The 5,873-nt window shown below is 35.7% G+C and overlaps 1 pseudogene; it reads left to right on the forward strand.

Moving 5' to 3' along the window:
- Positions 1-1,940: 1,940 nt before the first annotated feature.
- On the forward strand, positions 1,941-2,343 carry LOC112659629 (60S ribosomal protein L35a-like; annotated as a pseudogene).
- The last annotated feature ends 3,530 nt before the right edge of the window (positions 2,344-5,873 follow it).

Raw genomic sequence — 5,873 nt, forward strand, 5'->3', positions numbered from 1 at the left:
ACCCCTTGCAACCAACATTCTACTCCTTGCTTCTATAAGTTTCAGTAATTTAGGCACCATATATAAGTGGAATCATGCAGTTTTTGTCCCTTCACTGGCCTATTTCATTTAGCATAATGTCCTTCAGTTGCATTCATTTTGTCACATATGGTAGGAGTTCCTTCTTTTTAAAGGTTAAATAATATTCCATTGTGTGTGTGTGTGTGTGTGTGCGTGTGTATTTGTGAGTGGTAACGTTTTTTAATTAATGACTATAGGTTACAAAATAGATACGATGGGTGTTAGATTTCAGTAAAACATTTAATACAGTACCTTCCAAAGCTCTAATTTAAAAATCCATTCAAACTGACTTTGATAGGATGGCTCCTGCAAAGATTGCAAACTGTCAAGAGGAATGCAAACAACAGGCATGAATGATAAATAACAGTCTGTCACATAATAATGAAGGGATCCACTGTAGTCCCCAGGGATTGGTGTTGAGCCAGTTCTTAACATGTTTTTAATGATCTTATTTCCTTTGGGTCTCACCACCATCCACAAAACAAGATCAAATATATACACACATGTATGTATATATATATGTAAACTCATGCACATATACATGTGTGTACATATATATATGTATACTATATATATCATATTTTCTTTTTTCATTTATCAATTACTGTGCATTTGGATTATTTCCCTATCTTGGCTATTGTGAAGAATGTTGCAGTAAACATCTATTAGTTCTATTTTTTTTTAACTTTACAAATTTTTTAAAGTCTTTTTTTTTAAAACACTTTATACTATTTTCCATAATGGTTGCACCATTTTACATTCCTACTAGCAGTGTACAAGAGTGAAAAATATTTTTTTAAAACACAAATAAATGGAAAGACATTCTATGTTCTTTAATTGGAAGACTTAACATCTTTAAAAATATTCATACTACCCAAAGCAATTTATAGATGCAATGCAATCCCTATCAAAATACCTATGGCATTTTTTACAGAAATAGAGCGAGACTAAAACTCATATGGAACCACAAAAGATCCCAAATCATCAAAGCAATCTTAAGAAAAATAAAGCTAAAAGCAACACACTTCTTCCTTTCAAAATATATTACAAAGCTACAGTAATTAAACCAGTATGGTAGTGACATTAAGACAGACACATGGACCAATGAAGTAGAGTCTAGAAATAAATTCATGCACAACTGACCTTCAAAAAGTGTGCTAAACACAAAATGGAGAGAGGATAGTCTAACAAGCAATGGAAAAACTGGATATCCACATGCAAAAGAATGAAATTGGACCTTTATCTTATGCTGCACACAAAAACCAATTGAAATAGACTAAAGGCTTATACTTAAGACTGATAACTGTAGGGATCCCTGGGTGGCGCAGCGGTTTGGCGCCTGCCTTTGGCCCGGGGCGCGATCCTGGAGACCCGGGATCGAATCCCACATCGGGCTCCTGGTGCGTGGAGCCTGCTTCTCCCTCTGCCTGTGTCTCTGCCTCTCTCTCTTTCTCTCTGTGTGACTATCATAAATAAATAAAAATTAAAAAAAAAAAAAAAAAAAAAGACTGATAACTGTAAAACTCTTAGAAGAAAACAGGAAAATCTTTGATATTAGCCTTAGCAATTATTTCTTAGGTATGACATCAAAACCACAGGCAACAAAAGCAAAAGTAGACGAAGGGGACCACAGCAAAATAAAAATCATCTGCATATCAAAGGAAACCATTGACAAAGTTAAGACAACCCTTTGAATGGTTCTCCCATTTCACAAACCCTGCAATCGATAAGAGTAATATCACTGCTATATTTTTTTTATTGATTTAAGGTAATAAATCGTGGATACATTGGGTTAAGGAAAATAAATAATTAAACCTGTTTCACCTGTTATTTTCACTTTTCTGCTAAATGTAGCTACTAGAAAATTTAAAATCACGCATATGATGCTCTTACCCCAATCTTGGAACCTGGAGAGCCCTGCTGGGAAGAGAACTCCTAAAACAACAAATATATGTGGAAGGCTGTGGTGCAAGGCCCTTTTTGCCGACTATAAGCAGTGTCCCCAGAACCAGAGGGAACATACAGATCTTAAAATTGAAGGTGTTGATGCTTGAGATGAAACTGAATTCTATCTAGACAAGAGGTGCCCTTATGTGTACAAAGCAAAGAACAACACAGTGACTCCTGGTGGCAAGCTGAGTAATCCGGGGAAAAGTAACTCATGCCCATGGAAACAGCCATATGCTTCATGCTAGATTCCAAAGGAACCTTCCTGCCAAAGTCATTGGCCACAGAATATGTGTGCTGCTCTACTCCTCAACAACTTCACTGAAAAGTAACTAAATAAAGATATAGATATAAAATAAATAAATAAATATAATTACATATGTGGCTTGCATTATATATATTTTTGATTCCTTATTCCTTCAGTGTAGGGACCATTTATCCACTTATTTATATTTAGAATGGTGCCTGGTAGGTATATTTGCAATGATAAAAAAACTTGTTTAGTGAAGTAATGAGCACCACAGTGATTTTTAAGTTGCGATTGGTCAGGACTCTCACTGCATATAACAGAAATATCTCGAAGTAACCGTGGTTTGAATAATTTAGATGTTTATTTTTCACAAAAAAAGAAGCCGGGAGCTAGGCAACTGAGAACCATACCATGACTCCACAGATTCATGAGGGACAGAGAATCTCCTCCAGCTTTCTGCAACCTCATCTTTGCTTTCAAATATGCTCATCAGATATAGAATTGCAAGTGATGCCAAGATTAACTACAAGTAAATCTGTGTTTCTCTCCATTATAATCCATTTTAGTGCAAGAGCTTCTATGGAGGGTAGATCACAGAGAGCATCCAGATACATTGTTTTTGAAATATTTACACTTAAAAGGGAAATGTTTTAACTGAGGTACCTAGAGGAATGTGTAGCTAGCATGTCTTATAGTCTCTCCTTCAAATATCAGATGTTTCAAGGAAGCTATTGCCAAGGGCTGGATCAAAAGCAGGACTGAAATCTCCCAGGAATGCATGTAGAGTCTATGTTTTGTGCTGTTGATTAAAGAGAGAGCCATATGCTTTAGGTAACAGGTGTGCAGGTGGCAAAGCTGACATTCTGTTGTGCAAATTTAGTATCCTGACTGGTATGCTAGCCCAGATGGGGGGCTACCTTATTTGTGCACAACAGCTGATGACAGGGTGTCTGTGCAAAGCCAGCACTTACTCAAAAAAGAGCCTTGAGTCAAGTCAAGCACTTGAACAAGAATCTGGTTGAAAATGTTTGCCCAAATTGTGGATGAGTAAGTTTTGGAATGGCAAAAGACAGGTGGAACAATATGGTACTTTCAATCATAAAATAACCTAAGAAGAATCTGGGTAGAGAATGAGTTTTGGAAGGGTGAACCCTAAAGAGTTAGCTGCAAAATATATTCCAAGATTCTGAATAAGTCAACCTGAGGCTAAGAGTTTCATCTCTTTGAACTTTGGAAACAATCTAATATCTTCAGTGATTATAGTTTTTGTTCATTTAATGTTCAGGTAGCCTGATAGCAAATTTCACTCACACTGTAACTTGGATGTGTGATACAAATTCAACATTTTATTTTATTTTATTTTATTTTATTTTATTTTATTTTATTTTATTTTATTTCTGTTTTTTCCCCTCCAAGGCTTCCCAAGTTGTGTCATTTTACATCGAGCTTCTGGCCTGGTTGGAAAGGATGGAAGCGATATCCTCTCTCCACTTAGAACAACTCCACGTACCAGGTTCTTCAAACTTGGCCAGTGCCACACTAAAGGACAAAATAAAGAATTGAAAAATCTTCCCCCTCACGATAATAGCTTGAGTTGCTTGGTTTATGCTGCATAATCCCTTTGAATGTCAGAAATGGAATGTTCCTGCAGTATTTCTCTTTGAATCCTATTAATAATATATTGTCTTATTTCTTTAGGTAGATGGATTCCCAGGAAAGCCAGATGAAAGTCATTTATTTGTTAAGGCAAATGCATTGAACTTTTAAAAACACGTCCACCCTTTTAGCTAATCCCTACCTACTTGATTCTAGCAGTTCATTATTGGCATGATCTGGGATACCTAGATTATAAGTCTTCTGAGAGCAGAGTTCCCGGTTTTTGTTTCCCACTGTACACCAAGCTCCTTGGATACTGCTTTAAGGACTCAGTAATCAACCAGTAAATATTTTTCGAATGAATGAATAAACCATGAAGAATTTGGAATCTATACCCAGATGGAACAGATTAACCCAAAGATGATTCATGTTCATCTAAGTCCAAGAAAATTCATTTCCTGTAATGCTGAGAAGAAAGTAGATGTAGACCATTGAACAGATGAATTGTAAACCAATGAGTCTCTAATTTGGGGCAGATGCAAAACACTTCAGATTAAATGTTGTGTCGATTGTACTTTGAAAATATCCTGAATGAACTATGTCTGAAGAGAACATTAGGGGAAGTAATTTGGCAAAAATTAGAGGCCATCCATAAAATGGTATAGAACTTAACACACACACACACACACACACACATGAGCTTGCACATATACACACAAAATCTGAATTAGATTGATGGGTTTTATCAAAGACAATATCCTGATTGTGCTGTTATACTATAGTTTTTTAAAATGTTACCACTGGGAGAAACTAAGCAAGGTGTACAGGAATCTCTCTTACCATCTCTCACAATTGCATGTAAACCTCTATTTCAATAAAATTCCAGTAACAGCAAAAAATAATAATACTAAAAAAAGAGAAGAGACAATCGTGAGAGGGCTCATCAAAACTGTCAAGGGCATCAAAAATTGGGGACCACTAAATCCACATGGAAGCAAAGCAAGTCTGACTATATGTGTGGGAGCTTTATCAGCTTTAGATGATGGAGCAGATGCTTAAAATATGTATTTCCTCCAGGCTCAAACCTAGGACCCACAAAATGTTAAGAGATCACAGAAGAGTTAAAGTTAAGAGAAAGAATTCATGAAGTCAAGGAAGTCTGATGTTCCTGGTATCCTTTTTGTAGGGGTCACACCAGTAGGGACTACTCTTCATATTTCCTTGATGTTGGCCCTGAAAGTTAAACTTAATACTCACTTTTGAGGTTTATATAATCCTGTTTTGGAAAAGGATGTTTTTCTTTTTAACCTTGCCAGTTTTTCCTTGTCCTTATTTAAAGTCTTTATTGGGGTGCCTGGGTGGCCCAGTTGGCTGAATGTCTGACTCTTGGTTTCGGCTCAGGTCATAATCTCAGGGCTGTGAATCAAGCCCCACCTCTGGCTCTGCACTCAATGGGGAGTCTGCTTGATATGCTGTCTCTGCCCTGCTCCCTGCTCATTCTCTCTCTCTCACAAATAAATAAATAAATAAACAAATAAATAAATAAATAAAATTTTAAAAATCAATGTCTTTATTCAACTAAAATTAGGATTATCCAAAGACTGCCATCAAGAGGGGGTTATCTATAGTTTATAATTTTTGGTTAGGTGGATTGGAGTAGATACTTTGAGACCATGCTTTAAATCTTTTGCTCATCTCCTGTAATATTATTAGCTTCCTTATTTCATAACTCCTCATATGTAGTTTTGTGTACTATCAGATTAATTTTATTTTAGTGTTGTTTTGTTGCAATGTGTTAGATATGACAAGATGGAAAATTCTTTTAATTTGATCACATAACAAAATCAATATTTTCATATGTCCTGTTGTCTTTTAAAGCTGTCCATATGTATAGTCAATTTTTATATATTTGCAGCAGTATTCTAACTCTAATTTTAAGTTATTCATTTTTACTTAGCATTATACCACAATTGATTCTCCATTTTTGTTCTATGGAGTCACTCATTCATCATTTATTCAT

This window comes from Canis lupus, chromosome 35, assembly GCF_003254725.2.
Source record: "Canis lupus dingo isolate Sandy chromosome 35, ASM325472v2, whole genome shotgun sequence".
NCBI classification, from domain to species: domain Eukaryota; kingdom Metazoa; phylum Chordata; class Mammalia; order Carnivora; family Canidae; genus Canis; species Canis lupus.